The sequence below is a fragment of the Mastomys coucha genome, unplaced genomic scaffold (genome assembly GCF_008632895.1).
Source record: "Mastomys coucha isolate ucsf_1 unplaced genomic scaffold, UCSF_Mcou_1 pScaffold4, whole genome shotgun sequence".
In the NCBI taxonomy this organism is placed as follows: Eukaryota; Metazoa; Chordata; class Mammalia; order Rodentia; family Muridae; genus Mastomys; species Mastomys coucha.
This window is the reverse complement of record NW_022196910.1, coordinates 46,102,150-46,119,770: the sequence shown is the minus strand read 5'-3', so window position 1 is coordinate 46,119,770 and position 17,621 is coordinate 46,102,150. Positions and strand designations below refer to the sequence as shown.

The window sequence follows — 17,621 nt, the reverse complement described above, 5'->3', positions numbered from 1 at the left end:
TCTTCTTCTTCTTCTTCTTCTTCTTCTTCTTCTTTGAAAGAGCTTCATTATGAGGCCATACTTTACCTGGAACTGGCTATACAGATGTGGTTGGCCTCAAATCCATAGTGATCCTCCTGTCTCTGCCTGAGTGTTGGGATTAAAGGCATGTGCCATCATGTCCAGACTTATATATTTTTCTTAGTACCCACAATAAATATGTTTATTTTAGAAAAAATAAAAAATAAACCTCCCAAATTATGAAATTAAAGCCTCTATTATCACAGCTTGCCTAGTTCATTAATACATTTGTTGACTAGCGTCTATTCTGGATTCCTCAGGGTCAGGGTTAGCGTTAGTATACATTTTGTATTATGCACACTGCATTCATTTTAGTGACAGTCTATGACATGTGTTGATCTTTTCCCCTCTCTGTCAGTTCCTTTCCTTGGCCTTATTTTGAGTTTTTCTACATCATTTTAATGAATGCACAATAATTAATTACACAATTAAATGTGTCTTTATAGGATAGTTAACATTCTGAATTCTGTAATAAGTATCTTTTCAAGAACTCCCAAATTGCTTGCCAGGGAGTGTCTGCCAGAGTAAACTTAATATCCTTGTGCCTGAAAGATGAATTAATAGTAACAACAGTAAGAATTCAGACTGAATCTAACTCAGAGTTCCCTGTCTCTCTATTAATGCTTCTGTAGCCCTAGGAATGGATACTATGTTTACATTATTCCAGGACAGGAATGTATGAGCAAGAAAATATGTTATTATTTTAGCTCAGAACAGTCAATGTAGCAAACCAAACACAGGAGTAACTCCAGCACTCAGGAGGTAGTAACAAGAGGGTCTCAAGTTGGAAGCCAGCTTAGGCTACATAAGCTAGACCTTTCTCAAAATGCCAAAGGAAGGTGGCTTGAGAAATGGCTTAGGAGTTAAGATCACTTCCTGCTCTTCTAGAGGATCTGAGTTCACCTCCCAGCACCCGAGTCCAGTGGCTTTCAATCCCTCTAACTCTAGCTCCAAGAAGATCCTACAGGTGCCCTCTTCTGGCCTCTGTGGGAACCTGTACACTCATAACACAGATATACTCAAATAAACACATATACAAATAATAAAAACAACTCTCAAAAGTGCCCAGGATAAGAAGTGCTGGGGTTGCTATTTTGTTATCTTATGCTTTCAGATGGGAAGGCTGAATCTCAGAGAGCTGAGATGCTTCACATGGTGGGGTTTGAGCAGCCCTTGAGGCTGAGTCTAAGTACAAGGGAGTGTGTTGAGACAGAAGAGAGGCCTTCTCCGGGCTCTGTTGCCTGTTGTGTGCTTAATGATCCCGAATGAATAACTTGATTCATCTAGCATCTCAAGTCTTTGTTCTGCCTCTCTAGAATCCAGACACAACAGGGTCAATTTGCTTCCTAGCTAAGCTGGTCCATCTTTTCTGAATGACTTTGAGTAGGTGCTCATTGTAACTTTTGAGCCAGAAAAGAAGAGATAGAAACAAAGCTCAGAGCAGGAAGAAATGGCCCCAGAGGGGCTGCCAGGTGCACTCTTGGGTGGGGCTGTGCATCTAGAGGGAGGAAGAAATTGTTGTGAAGATGAACGCGCCCGGACCCTGCCAGATGCAGCTGTTGGTTTGCCGCCACAGCTGCTTCTGCGTCTATAAAGACCGCACTTTTATATCTCTTTATCATTCCATATCACCAGAAGGTCACAAAATGTGCACCCTGTGACACCCATGCAGAAAAGTCAAGGTAGATGCGGTTTGTCGTTTTACCTTTGGTTTTTAATGGTTTGTTTGATTCTTCGTCTTTCACACTAGCCTTTCTGACGCTGCATAGACAGCATTGGCTTGACGTCTTCAGAACCTGCTTACAGAAGCAGCCATCTGCAGGACACTGAGCCTTCTCTCTCCGAAGCACACTGCAAAGGGACAAAGCAAGAAGCCGTGGAGGATGAGGACGGACCAAGACAGCGCCCTCTTGTGGAACCTGGCTCCCGGACTAATCGACCAGGCTGCAAGCTCGCTTTTGTAGCTTTTTAAAGCAATAGGTAATTTTCCCACGTGGATTTATGTTTGAATCTATCCCTAGAAGGTTTAAGCACAATTCCTGGTTGCTTTTAACAAGTGGTAATCTCAACTACGTATGCAATTCAAATGACGGCATCTTCTCTTTTCAGAGAGCCAGATTAACCAGGCACCATATTCCAAATAGGCGTGTTGTAAAATTATTTTTGCATTTTGGAATAAAGTCTTTTAAAATATGCTTTTGTAATTAGATTATATTAAGAAAACTTATCTCTCCCACCTGGGCAGGGTTTAAACAAAGCCCAGGCAGTTTAGGACTATTTTTAGTTCTGATTACTTATTCAGCTAAAATAATCCCAGGTTCAGCGGTTTATCTGGAGGAGGCATGACAGCTGGGCTCTCCAAGGCAGCCTCAGGTCAAAGCAGATGTCTTTATAAGGATCACGTGCTCTCCCCCTCCCCTAGGGGACAGGAGAGCGTTGGTGGTGGCATGCTCTGTGGCTCTGTGACGCTGGTGTCATTTTCACCAGCCTGGAGCCAGCAAAGTGGAGGAGAAACTGCTGATTGCTGATTCAGGGGCCTTCGACATGGCTGAGCTCACAGCAGGGAAAATAGGTCACTAATGACAGGTGGCAGGAAGCCAAAAACAAAAAACAAAACAAACCCAGTGGCCAGGAGTTCTGAGAGGTCTTCCAGGGGCAGGATCCATTTTCCTTGAACTCCAGAGAGAAAGCTTTAATTTACTTAAAGTAGTCACAGGGTCATAGGACTCACGGGCTAAGGCTGTGATCTGGCCCCCATTTTATTGCCTCCGCTCATCTCATTTCCACTCTGGAACACTGAGACAGCTCCAAAGTCCCTTCGATTTGAGTATTCAAGCTGATGCTGTTATTTTGTTATTTATTTTTCTCCTCGGCAGCAGGGGTAAAACTGTAGGCGATGGTAATATTAGCCTCTGTGATTTCTTGCGCACTGAAAGGGTTCCGAGTAGTGTGGTCTGCACCACGCTAATCTTCAAGAAGCATCTCTGTGGTTCTAAGCAGAGGGTGTCTGGTGTGGTCAGTCCTTCTGTGATAGTGCTTTACTTCATCTTGGGGACTGTCGCTCTGGATTTGATATGTCCTGTTTATGTTACTAGTTCCATGGAAGAAGAAAGAGAAAGAGGCTGGGAATAATGTGTGGTGCAGACTAGAGATTCTTCCTCTCCCCTATCCCAGCCAACACCCCTGGAAGGATGCTAAATCAATTGTGCAGGAACAGCTTCCAATACAGCAGGGTTGTCAGAAGAGCCCAAGGACGCACTTATCAGATCAGCTTCCAGGTCATGGTGATGTCGTTGGCAGAGGGACCACATATCAAGACACCCAGGTTCAGGGTAGTCTCGGCCCTACCCACCTCATGAGCAATTTCCATGCCTAGAACTTGCTCCACAAGTCAGTAATCACTTTAGAGTAAGACACATCTTGTACATCTTCAGTTTCCAGGCTGTATCAGTGCCTGGCACAGAGACAGAACGCTGAGAGTGGCCATGGATTGCATTAGCCAGTGACTAAACCCTCTCAGGTGATAGTCTATCAGAAAATAAAATGGGTCACAGAGCTGCTTTTCTCTAAGGTCTGGGATTAGCCCAAGTGGGATATTGATTTCCTTGACAGCCACTGATGAAATTGCTAAAATTAACATTTCAAATGACAGCATGGCGAGAAAAAAGCTGGGTGATATGATGTCATCAAAAGTGCAGAAGCTGAGGAAGGCCGGCTGATTTTGGGAAGCCTGAGCCTATCAAAGGGAGGGAGGTGTACACCCTATTTGTGATAAGGGCATCATTAACACAGAGACCTGGATGAGGGCATGGAGACATGGCTACAAAGGTAAATGTAGGAAAACACAAGGATCTCAATTTATGTCCTCATCAGACATGTAAAAAGCAAGGCATGAAGGCACACACCTGGAATCCTAGTGCTGGAGATCTGGGATAGAGGCTGCTTGCTGGGCCATTATTACTTTTCAGTTGATGAGCTCTAGGTGTAATGTGAACCTCTGTCTCGACATGGTGGAGAGTGGTAGAGAAAGACACCAGATGTTGTTAACCTCTGCCACACACACACACACACACACACACACACACACACACACACACACACACACAATTGACTGAAAGCTTCCCTGTAGAGGAGACCCAATGTGGGATCTTACAGAACTGGGCAATGGCTCATGGAAGGGTATTCAGCCTGGGGACTGGACGCAGTAGTCCAGTGTCACTTACGCATGTTAGAAGCATGAGTTCTGAGGAGACCAGCTCTGGAGCCTCCCCTGCCCACCTCCCCCATCTACAGGTTTTATTTCCATGGATACAAGGGAAGACGGGAGGACCCGCCCCATCCCATCCAGCCGCTGTTGCTGGTGTGACCCTCATTCATTCCATCATGCTTTGCGTTATCAATACAGCCTGCTTGGCAGCCCTCTGTCTTTCATGTTCTTCCTCATGCCTCCTGCTTGCAATGTCTCTCTGCCCTCCAGCCATCCCAGGCCTGGATAACTCAGGCTTTCCAGTTGTGATTTTGATTAGTAGTCATATCTCCTAGGTGGAGTCTTTGGGTGTCTTCCCTCTGCTACTGACTTTGAATATTGCCACCATTTGCTCGGTTGTCCATTCAAGCAGGTGCAGCCAATAGTTTGGCTGTGGGAAATTGATGTTCTCACAATTGATGACTCTCCACAGAGTCCCCAAAAGAGAGTCAGACAATCCGGTGACTGAACAAAAATGTATAATGTTTCATGTTTGTTATTTTGTACCGGGCTGCCTCGTTGCTCGCCAGGGTCGCAGGTGGTTAGTTGCCTGTGGCCTGTGGATCTCGGGTTGGACATGTCCGATTGAGTCCCTGTAGCATTCAAGGATTAGTGGTCATCAGAGATAGACATGAGGAGACCATTGTCCTTAGGTCACTGTCTAGCCAGAGGTTGCTGAAAAACAAGTAGCTAAATGAACTCCTACAATGAGCTTGCAGCACTGTGGAACCATGAAAGGCATCCAATGCCCACTGTATATGTCAAGAAAGGATTTTGGATGAAGTGACACTTTACTCAAGACCTAAAGGTCTGATGAGAGTTTAGCCAAAGAGACAGGAGAAAGGCAAAGCAGGGAAGACCCAGGCTCTCCGGAAGGTTGTTATCTGTGCATGTGATTGACAGCCGACTGTAGATCTTGGGAGCTCGTGCTTCTTTATGTATCAGTCCAGCCCTGGCTGGTAGCACAGCACCTGCCACATAGTTGATGTCCAAGGAAATGTCTATTGAGTAAGTGGAGAGTGAATAAATGAGTGAGTTTATGCTGATTGGCAAGGGTACAAACAACCCCAGAAGGTGATAATTCTTAGAAAGTGGAGGTTTCCACTTGCTCCTACTTCTGATGTGCGGCTTCAGTTGGCCAGGAGACAGAAAAGTTGCGTGGGTTCTTTGTGTAGCCACACTTCTTATTCCCGGCGTGGCTACTGATGTGGTTCCTATATGCAACAACACGCTCCAACCCACTGCTTTGAAAATGAACGTGTAGACGTTTCCCAGCAGACGATTGACAAACGAGGCTTGAATGGCTAGAACCGATTTCGAGTTTGAGCACTGCTCAGATCCTCAATCAATCAAATGGTGGTTTTAGGAAGCAGGCCTCTTGCATTTTTTCTCTCATGATTGGATAGAAACCGAGTTTCCTTGCTGCCTTACTAAGCATGCCCTGCCGTGTTTTGGAGCTGGGAGGTGGTTTTGCAGGCCCACACAGCTGCCCACACTCTGTCAGTGAGCTCTGGGTTTCTGAATCACCTTGGAAAAAATAGGAAATGATTAACTCAAAGCAAGAAGCAAAGTTCTGTTTTCTGAATGAGTGATAGTAACTTAAGTGCTGACACCTAAGAGATGTGTGTGGGAGCTCACCAAAGGGGCAGAGGACAGCTCTAGGATCTGAGGAGTTGCTTTGATAAGGGAAGCTCTGCCTCAGACTGGGGAGAGGCCAAGTAGGCAAGAAGCCGTGAGTGAGTGAACTTGAGTAACAGGCTTGGAGAATCTTGTGTGTATTCTTCAGTGACCTCACCGTGTGAGCTGACATTTGACTGCACCAGTGGCTCCCGGGTTACCATAGCTCACAGTATACTTAACGGTGGATGCCCATTAGAATCCTCTGCTACCAGCAGAGTTAAAAATATATCAGCCTTGGGTCTTCCCCATGAGAGTTCTTGATTTAATTGCTGGGAGGGGAAAAAACAGGCATTTGGTACTTTTCAAAGTTCTCTGGGTGATTTTAATTGAAAGCCCCAGTTAAGACTAATGGGTTGTAGTAGATTAGGCAGGCTTTCCACCAGGCGAGGGGCTGCCTGTTCCCTACCATGACCTCTTTCCCAGGACAAAGGGAAGGAAGGCAGAGCCAGGGGAGGAGTAATTAAGGGTTCAGTGTGAAGCTTCAAAACTCTCAGGCAAGAGAGGCTGTGGAAGCCAGAAGACACCCATGTAAGCTAGATTTACCCTTGGATTCAAAAGAAAAATATGAAAAAGTGAATAATTAACCAAAGTTTTTAAAAGACAGAACAATGGGTTACTACATCCTTCCAGGAAATCTTGAGCTGTTTTTGGCCCAAACGTACTGATCACATGAAGGAACCTGCACAGTGAGGGCTCATGGGAGGTTAGCTCATCAGTGACCCAGAGGTGGTAAAACTGAAAACAGCTGAGGCATCCATAACTCCAGGGAGGTGCAGGACAGAGCAGCTCTATTAGGTAAGGAAGGTAACGTACGTAACAAAATTTCACTTTGGAGAGCCATCATATTTAGGGGTTATTGTTTGAAATATGACCAATGCTGCTAGTGGTGGGGTTGTAAGTGGAAGGCTCCTCAGAGTTCTGCCAAATAACTAAGCATTTCTAGATGGTGTCAGGCAGGTTGACAATCACATATCTCATGAGAGCCTTCTTGAGCTGTTAAGTCTAACTGCAGTGCTCTTGGGAGCAGGGCTTCACAGAGAACATTCCAACATTGTTTCAATGACATCAAGAAATATCAATTTGTATCATTTTCAATGACAAATTCAAATTCACTTGGACAGACCTATGGTCTAGGGCAGCAGGTGGTTCTAGCTTCTCACTTTCACCAGCCCATACTCTGAGAGTCCTTTGTGTTTCTCCTGGTGGGTCACATTGCTCCGGACCACAGCAGTGAGAACCCTCAATAGATCCACCTTGGAAAGTCCAAACTGGTATAACACCAGATGGCTCTTGACTCTGGGAGACTCACATCATCCTGACTTCTTAAAGAGATGAAGCATCTTTTTTTTTTTTTTTTTTTAAAGATTTATTTATTTATTTTATGTATGTGAGTACACTGTAGCTGTAAGACGGTTGTGAGCCTTCATGTGGTTGCTGGGAATTGAATTTTAGGACCTCTGCTCACTCTGGCTCAAAGATGTATTTTTTATTATTATTATTATTATTATTATTATTATTATTATTATTATTATTATTATACATAAGTACACTGTAGCTGTCTTCAGACACACCAGAAGAGGGAGTCAGATCTCATTATGGGTGGTTGTGAGCCACCATGTAGTTGCTGGGATTTGAACTCAGGACCTTCAGAAGAGCACTCAGTGCTCTTACCCATTGAGCCATCTCACTAGCCTGAGATGAAGCATCTTTGAAAACCAACTACCACCTGCCTAGACAGACGGGCTTTGTAGACTGTCCAGGCACCTTGCACTCATACCTGCTCTTATGACTTCTTGCTTGACTTGACACTACCTCTCTGACCTATAAACTGATTATTGGCTATCATGTATTCCAAGCCCTTGTCAGATGAATTTTTAGCTCGTTCCTGACATCTTCCTGATACAGCATAGCCATGAAGTCATGAGATAAGAATGGTTAGTGTGCTTACATGGAACGCTGAACAGATCTGCCCTGAGCTCAAGCCGACAGGCCTTCCTGGTCTTTAAAGGGTACAAATGAATGGGGGCCATGGATTCTCTGATGTGCGTGAGATGCCTTTTCTGGTTTATGTGCTTATTGGCTGTAGCCTGGTATTCCAGATCAAGTCACAGGAGAATTTCATCCTAGTGGTATGTCCACAGGTCTCTGATCCTCTAAGATGTGTGGGAAATGGCTACTATATAGTAGGACTATTCTAGTTCAGATCTATACTTACTCTACCACACAACAAGTTGAGCCTGTATCTGCTATTAACAATGGCAAAGCCAGGCAGTTCTAAGTGCAGAGGGTCAAGTTCACACACCATAGAGGTCTTGTGGATATTTAGATATCTCAAGACATTAGGACTGAGGTATTTTATATCAACAATCATCCTTTCTATCAAATACTACATAGTATTGGAATCTCCCAGGATCCCTTGCAGCTAGCTATGATCCAAAACTGAGATTCTGCTGGACAGCAAAACCATCTTCTTAGTGTTCCTGGCAGATCTGGAAATGCCATTCTTTCTTCATGCCTTCATATTGGGCCTTTAAAATGTACTGTCTCTGGTGAGCAGGGTTGGGCATTCTGAAATTTGATTCTGGTTCAGGTCTCCTTTGGTGTTTGTTTAGAAAATCATGGTGTTGGGAATATGAATGTCATATGGATTTTCCTTCTTCACAATGCCTACACTAAGTATGTAAATCAGAGATAGTAGGTGACCTATCTTGAGTGGAGCCTGGACCTTGAAAGTGAAAACCATTGAGACTTTTCTAGGTGGTGTTGTGAATCTATTCTCAGCCTATGAACATCATGTCTGGTACTCATGGATCATGTGCACCTGACCTCTGGCTTGGGAGGGCATCTCTTCAGAAATGAACTTGCCAATCTTGAGAGTGTCAATGGGGAAGAATGTGATTTTCTGTCCACATTTGACATTCCAAAACCCAGATGTGCAAGCCTGCACCAGTAACCATGGGTAGTAGCTTGTGTGGATGCAGAGCTCTCTTGCAAAACTGGGTTTGGTATGCTTTCTTCTTCTGCCCCAACTCCCATGCATCCCTTCACTTTCCACTCACAAATCTAAGACTTACTGGGAGACCACAGTGCTTAAGCCCGGGGATCTGAAATTGATCAGGATTATGGTACAGGTGCTGGCTGCTGAGTTCTCTTTAAGGACTCTTTACCCAGAACCTGCAGGTCCCTTTTAATACCTGCTTCCATCAAGGCCTTTTGAGATGCAGCTAGACATCTGTAGGGTCAACCACTTTGCAGGTAAAATGTTCAGGAAAAAAGAGTGCTTGTGAGCACATACAGATTTTTTAATGAGTCCCTAAACATGATAGTACAGTTGCTATTTATGTAGAGTTCACATTACATTTGTATTTTAAGTAATCTGGGATGGCTAAATTAATAGAGGAGGATGTGCTTACATTAAATCCAAGCACTTTGTCATCTTATTACATAAGATGTCTAAACAACCACTAGTTTAGGGGTGTAGGAGTGATCTGGGATACGGTCTCTCAGGGATACTGAGAGACAGCTCGCTATATTAGGGGCCGTAGTTAGAGGTTTTCTCAGGCCCCCAGAAGGCTGAAGGCAATGTAAAATGTTGACCAGCTCACTTTCCCTCAGCCTTCTCCATGTGGCTTTTATCACTGACATACCCAAGAGCGGTTGTCTTTCTAACCACAGACAGTGAGCTACCCCTTTTCGTTCAAAAGCAACAGCGTGCTCTCTGATTGTCTGTGTCTTTCTCTGGAAGTTGCTCTCCAGATCTATTACCCGCTCCTATACTGGTGAGTCATCCGTCACGTTTATTGGACTCACCCCCTATGTGCCCAGAGCCTCAGGTCTGAGTAGGTGAACCCTCCTCCAGCCTGTCTGTCTGCATTCCACTGGGGCCCCTGACTTCCTGAATTTCCTCTGTTCATTTCCTGTTTGGCTTTATTAATTGAAGGAAATAAGAAGGCCGTCTCTTACTGCTGAGCCCTCTGCAGAAACCGTTCATGTCTCGCCTTATGTAGATTTTATTTTTGTTTTCCTCTGCATTATATTTTCCTACTGCTTTCTGCAACAAAGCTTTTAGAATCACTGTATAATGAGAAGCCATTCTTTCTTCCCTCCATGTCTGGGAGAGAGTGGAGCTGTTGGCTTTGGAAGACTAAGCACAGCACCTTGACCAGCTGCCCCTACTGTGGCTTGGCATTGCCCTGGAGGCCAATCAAGACCTCAGACACTTTTCACTCGTTTGTTACCAGCCTCCTCTTCTCCATCCCTTGCGCTTGCCTCTCAGAGGTACATCTGACCGTGACCAGAAAGTGACCTCTAGAACCTTCGCTTCTCACTCTCGATACTGGCAAAGAAGAGTTTCCTGGAGTCATTTCAACCTTTAGCAAGGTTTCCACAAGGAAACTGACTTCTGAGCATGTGGAGTTGGTGGACAGCAATTCTTTTCTGACACAGTGACTGGCAATAGGTTCTAATATTCTTGAGTGGTTCCTCAGGCTAGACCTGAAACATAAGTCTCACTAGCATGCGGGTTTGTAGAGAGCACAGAGGGGTGACATCAAGATCTGCAGGGTTGCTATTTGCCGTTTACCTCAGGGAGGTCCCTGCATACCACTCTGGGTTCCTTAGCCCTACCAAATGACTGGGGGCGAGGGCAAGTACAAGAGGCAGATCAGCTGTGATTCAGGTAAACAAAAATGAGAAGGAACAAAGGGATTTTGGTTTTAGGACAGACTGAGAAGACAAAATAATCTAGAATAATATAATATAATATAATATGAACATTAATCAATAGACAGTGTTAAAAAAATTGGCTAAGCACCGGAGGAGAAATATAAAGTCTTTATTTCATAATCAAGATAGGAATCAACAAAGAAAATGTGAGCAGGCATGGAGACTTTCTATATCATCCAGAGGGTGACAGACCATCACCTTCAGCACAACCAATCATGTGACATGCTGTCAAACATGGCTCTCCCTCCCATCTTCTGAAAGATGACACAGAGGTAGGAAAAGGTTAATTTCCCAAAAGCCCCAGCCAATGGCAGTACCAGGACTCAAAGCAAATAAATTTGAGTCTAGGGTCCCTACTCCTACAATGCTGTGCTGCAAAGGCAATACTCATGAGCCTCAGAGACGGAAATGAAAACTATGAAGAAACGTCAGGCAGAATAGAAGAGAAATGAGAAGAACACTTCACATGTGTAGCCTATAAATTATTAGTGCCCACATTTTCTCCCATGTTACTGCTCAGAACACCAGTGTGCTGAAGGACGCTAATGGGTGTTCTGTGATAAAAAAAATGGTTTTGATGGTCAATTAAGTTTAGGAAATGATGTGTTAAATCTGACCATGAGAACTCGTTCTCTCTCAGCATGCCTATTAACGTCTGACAGGGCAGTAAAGTTCCCTGAGACCCAGTCTGGATGGTGTTGTCTTTATGTGTGGTAAGATCTGGAGAAAAATACAAGTACCCCCAATTGAAAAATGGAGGTGAGAGACAATACACCAAAAAGAACACACACACACACATAGAGACACACTCACAGTTTGAAAATATGGTTCTCTTCTTCGCCTGCTTGCCTTGTGGGACTGAGCAGCTGCTCGATCCTTGGACTTCCATTCACAGTTGCTGCCGACCATTGTTGAGAGTTGGACTACAGACTAGATTGACAGACATCATTTTATAAGGAAGACGACCAAGTTCTCAGTGATATTAATTCCTTCTAGATCACCACGTCTGCCTGGATGCTACCATGCTTCCCTCCACGATGGCACCAGACTGAACCTCTGTAAGCCAGCCCCAGTTAAAGGTTTGTCTTTGTAAGAGTTTTGTTGGTCACAGTGTCTCTTCATAACAATGAAAACCCTAAGACAGTGACCTAAGTTCACACAGTGACTACACTGCAAAGCCTGAACTCCAATTGAGCTCTGCTTTGACTCCAAAGGCCACCACCTCACCATGGGTGCCCCCCTGACCGACAACTCTGGAAGGAGTTCATCTTAGCTACACTTCATAAGGGTAAAGCTGCAGACTCCTAGAGGAATCCCTGGAAAAGGAAACCCATGAATAAACACTAAAAGGAGGATCTCTGGGATAGACCCATATATACAGAGGATCTCTGGGATAGAACCACAGCGGGTATCCAGGAGTCCCAGGCCAGCCTTCAGATACCACAGAGAAAGAAACCCAACACCCTTCTCCTGAAAAAGAAAGTATGGGGCTAAGAAGCAAAAGACAGGCTGCTACTGACATGAAGGTCTCAGAGCTTACGGAAGAGACAAGGTATCCCCAAGGAGTGAAGAACTTTCACAAGCCTGCCCACAGCAAGGGCTCCCTCTGCATCTGCAGCCCCCTGGGAACACAAGAAGCTACATCAACCTGTCTTGACACAAGTGCACACATGTAGACAAACACACCTATCGGTATCTTACACACACATACATGCATACATGCCTGCAGGTATAAGAGTCAGGCCCATTTGAGGCTAAAGCGGTGACTCAGCAGTTTTTGTTTGTTTGTTTGTTTTTTAAGAGACCACTACACTAGACTCACCAACAAAGGAAAAAGATGGGCTTGGAAGGCCTAGACAATCTCATTAATATCATGGTTACTTTCAAACATTGAAAAACAATGCAAGGGCTTGAGAGATGGCTTGGTAAATAAAGTACTTGCTATGAAAGCATGAAGGTCAGAGTTCAGAGCACTGGAGCCCAGTTAAAAACCAGGTGGGGGCCAGCAAGACAGCTCGGTAGGAAAAGGCTCTTTCTGCCAAGAATGTGGTCTTGAGATCAATCACTGGGAACCAGAAGGCAGGAGAACTGACTCCTGCAAGTTATCCCTTTACCTCTATGTATACACTAGAGCACAAGCGTGCTTACACGCATGTAATGTAATAAAATTTTATTTTAAAAAATGGAAAAAAAATATGTTCAACTTTCTTGTCAGTAACCAGAAGAAATAAAGCGATATTTTGGCTTTCAAGTGGACACAAACCAAAAAGGGAAGCTGTTTTTACAAGAACAGTAAGGGAATGTGCTCGCGGACAAAGCTAGGGAGTCCATGTACAAACAGTTATTCTGGTCGTGGGCAAGGAAGGTCTTGAAAGCAGGGACGTGACTTCACTGGGCAAGGTCTGTGCATAGAAATGTATCATGAGGCTGGCGAGATGATGCAGGGGTAAGAGCACTGACTGCTCTTCCAAAGGTCCTGAGTTCAATTCCCAACAACCACATGGTGGCTCACAACCACCCATAATGAGATCTGATGCCCTCTTCTGGTGTGTCTGAAGACAGCTACAGTGTACTCACATATAATAATAAATACATCTTTGGGCCGGAGCGAGCAGAGGTCCTGAATTCAATTCCCAGCAACCACATGATGGCTCACAACCATCTGTACAGCTACAGTGTACTCATATATATATGTGAATTCATATATATATGAATAAATAAATCTTTTTTAAAAAGAGAAATTTATCATGGAGACAGCCCTGGGGAGGGGCTCTGTGGGTGAGAACCTGCATGACAAGCCTGAGTTCAGATCCCCAGAACCCCGCTGCAGCCAGATGCGGCAGTGTGCACCTGTAATCCCAACACTTGTAGGGTGAAATAGAAGGTGGAGCAGGCCCAGATGCCCAGGGACCAGTTAGCCTGGTGTATGCCATAACAGACAAGAGACCACATCTCAAAGTGGAAGGTGAGGGCCGATACCGAAAGTTGTTCTCAGACCTCCACTGTAGACCATGGTAGGTGAATGCTTGCACTCACACACACACACACACACACACACACACACACGCATACAAGATGATTAATACAAGAGATAATTTGACAAGTATATACACAGGGATTCATTTCAAAATTATTTGTAGTAGAAAATACACAGTAGTATAGCTATGTATTATATATATGTGTATTTATATACATATATATATAGTACATGATTATACATTCTAGTTATTAATTTTTCAAAAACAGTGATGCTGAAAAATAATATTCTATGGGAAAACATTTAGTTTATATACTTTGAAAAAAGAAGTTCAATAATGTAGTCTGAAGAAATAATAGATCTTTATAAAAAAGTTAGAGAGAGAGGGAATTGGCCTTATGGAGTTTCACAGCTGCATCAGCTGGTGGCTTGTCAGAGGGAAATCCTGGATGGTGAACGGTGAACAGCGCTTCTTGCTCCTAACAGGGAAACAAATGGACGTCAAACTGTGCTTTGGCAAACAGACTTGAGAGCCACCTTCCAGCGATTTCTAAAGAGAATCACAACTCCTTGTTCCTGAATTTGTGCAACAGGATCTGGGCCAACTCCTTCCCTTTTTTGACTAACCCAAAATGAACTCCTTATGCAAAATCTGGACCGGCTCCAGCTTTACCCAGTGCTGGAGGTTGTCAGCCAGCTGTTGGCAGCTCACACTAACTTTTTTTTCTTTCTTTTAAATGGTGCAGAAATCTGTTGCTTTACAGGCACAGGGAAAACTGAATTGGAGGTCCTAATTTGAAAATACTCTGAGCCTCCTAAAATCACACTAACCTCGAGACCCTGTCAGTTTGCTTAGATAGTTCATTGCGTTACATTAACTGTATTGAAATGAGGGGTCAACTGTATTGTATTGAGGAGTCATAGGAGTTCTCTTCTTGTTTATGGTCTGTATCTTAGTTTTTGTTGTTGTTGTTGTTGTTGTTGCTATGATAAAAAAATACCGTTGGCCAAAGGATCATAAGGAAGGAAGGGCTGGCTTGTCTAACCACGCAGTAGGAGGGGACAGTCAGTCACTGGGACGAAGCTGCCTGTATTGTGTCCGCAGTTAGGGAGCAAAGGGCAAGATGGCTCCTGCTCAGCTGGCTTTCTCCTTTTTATTCACTCCAAGACTCCAGCTAAGAGAATGGTGCCACACACTTTTAGGGTGGGCCTTCCCTCCTCACTTAACCTAGTCTAGAGAATCCCTTGCAGGCACGCCTAGAGGTTGGTCTCCGTGGTGGATCTACAGCCCGTCAAGCTGATGATGGCCAAAACCAGCCCTAACAATATGGAAAGGAAATTGTCCAGCAGCTCCACCTGGGTAGGAGAGGACTTGATCGCTAATGAAGGGTCTATCTGTTCTTTCTTAAATCTTTTCACAAGCTAGCTGCACCCCAGGATTTCTTGGGGTTCCCCGAGGAAGGAGCAGAGGCCAATTTTCTGAGGATAAGGAGTCATAGGAGTTAGGGTTTGAACTTGAAACTCCTGCACAGGCTCTTGTTTTGAAAGCATATTCCCAGACAGCAATGCTATTTGGCGAGGGAGTGCAGCTGTTAGGAGGTGGGGCTTGGGTGGTAGAGGCGGGTCACATCATGAGTGGGAGTGGCCTTTGACCGTTCTGCCCGGCCAGTGATTCTGGTTCTGTGCTCTTCCTCTTGGAAGCCAGGAGAACAGCACTTTCTCCATGTTCCTCTTGCCTCCGTGTGAGCCATGTCTTCCGGCTTGGTTTCCGGGGATTTCAAGCCATAATATCCCGGAGTCTGTCAATCATTCAATGAGTAAAAAAGTAACTGATGTCACCCTATGTCCTCAAAGGGAGTTAAGTCCCAAGCAAGGCTATTGGTGGTTCCTCAAGGGATCATTCCTAAGTCTCAAGCTTGTATTTGATTGGCCAAAGAGAATTTGCCGGGCATAAATATGCATTAAATAAATGTATTAGCCAACTTCAGAAACACAGTCATAAACCACCTCTTTTTATATTTTTTAATTTTATTTTAGCACCCAGAATAGGGGAAATACACCTAGCTTTTTCAAGATTTTTTTTTAAGATTTATTTATTTATTATATGTAAGTACACTGTAGCTGTCTTCAGACGCACCAGAAAAGGTGGTCAAATCTCATAACAGGTGGTTGTGAGCCACCATGTGGTTGCTGGGATTTGAACTCATGACCTTCTGAAGAGCAGTCGGTGCTCTTTCCCACTGAGCCATCTCACCAGCCCATTTTTCAAGATTTTTAAGTTCCAGTTGAAAACATAGCTTTCCTAGTTCTTCAAAATAGAATGTGCAAGAAGGACAGCTATAGTTTGGGCAATAGAATATTCAAGGATGTATATCTTGTTTGTTAAAGATTTACTAATTTATTATATATATATGTATATATATGTATATAATGTATATATATATATATATATATATATATATATATATACACATTATATATTTGAGTACACTGTAGCTGTACAGATGGTTGTGAGCCATCATGTGGTTGCTGGGAATTGAACTCAGGACTTTCGGAAGAGCAGTCAGTGCTCTTACCCACTGAGCCATCTCTCCAGCCCCCTTGTTTGTCCTCTCTTAAGCATGTGGAGTTGTGAGATAGTATAGCCTATTGGTCAAGGTCAGAAGCACCCAAGGGCTCCCTCGTCCATGAACCGCCCAGAGACTCCACTGAGTCGTTGTAAAGATCAAACAAAGGAGTGGTTGTTAGGTACACAGCACCGCCCTGCCTCAGGATCCTCTGTGGCACCCCTGGATCCCAATCTGTTTAGCAAGCATCTTTGCAAAATCTTTGGGTATTTATTAAGGTATGTGTGTTTCTTTTTGGTGGGTCCTCTCATCTCCATTTTTCTATTGGGGTGTTCATATGTGCACATGTGGGCTTCCCCCTCCCCCACCATCCATATGTGTGTGGAGGGCAACAATCTACAAATCCACACACAAAAGTTTTCTTCTATTACCTGTTCTCTCTTTCTCCCAAGACAAGGTCTCTCACTGAACCTGGAGCTCCGATCTTTTTGGTTGTCATTTGGATATACTATTTGCCAGGCTAGGCATTAACTTCTCCCACTCCCACAGGACTCCACTCCCCTGCTACTGCTGGGTTTCTTCATTCTTGCTACCCTCGGAGGGTCAAAGACAGCCTTCTCTTTCCAGAGGTGGAAAGCAGGCTCTGGAAACATCTGTGACTATAGAAAAAGGAGCAGTATTGATGGGCTCAGAACTTTCCAGTGGGAGAGAGTCATGTGGGCAGATATATGGGAACCTGCCACTGGGCCACCTCTCAGGACCGGCCCAAAGCATAACAAAGTGAATACTTCTGCCCACTAGGGGAAAGGTCAGGAAGTGCTGAAAAGAAAGAGAACAACAATGAGCATGATTTCTAGACATCCTTGCATGGCAGCCTGTGCTTAAATCTGTGTAGTTGTCCAGATGCTCAGAAAAATGGGATAATTGAGGGTATGGTGACCTTTGGGGCTTCTCTGCATGGGAACTATTAAAGTGAGAGGCTGCAGGTTTGGGGACAGTGATGTGGCCCAGTGAGCAAAGGCATTGCCTATTGTCTTGAGGGTCTGAGTTCAAAACCTGGAATACACACACAGTAGAAGGAGAAACCAACACCCACACTCTGTCCTCTACTGTCCACATGTGCGCCTACCCCATGAATTCAGTTTTTAAAAGTAACAAAAGTAGAAAAGGAAGCCACATACTTTCTGAGGCTGTAGAACAGAATGTGGGTTTGTAGAATAGACTAGGGGTGTAGAACAGACTGGGGGTGTAGAACAGACTGGGGGTGTAGAACAGAATGTGGGTTTGTAGAATAGACTTGTGGTGTAGAACAGACTGGGGGTGTAGAATAGACTGGGGGTGTAAAACAGACTGGGGGGGTGTAGAA

At 44.3% G+C, this 17,621-nt stretch overlaps 1 long non-coding RNA gene across 1 annotated transcript in view; it reads left to right on the top strand.

The window, feature by feature from the left end:
• The window catches only part of LOC116076330, a 23,781-nt gene that overhangs the window by 3,677 nt on the left and 2,483 nt on the right, over positions 1–17,621 (top strand). Inside the window, exon 2 of the long non-coding RNA XR_004112904.1 lies at positions 1,811–2,040. This is a non-coding gene — a long non-coding RNA (uncharacterized LOC116076330). The remainder of the gene's footprint in view (positions 1–1,810; positions 2,041–17,621) is intronic.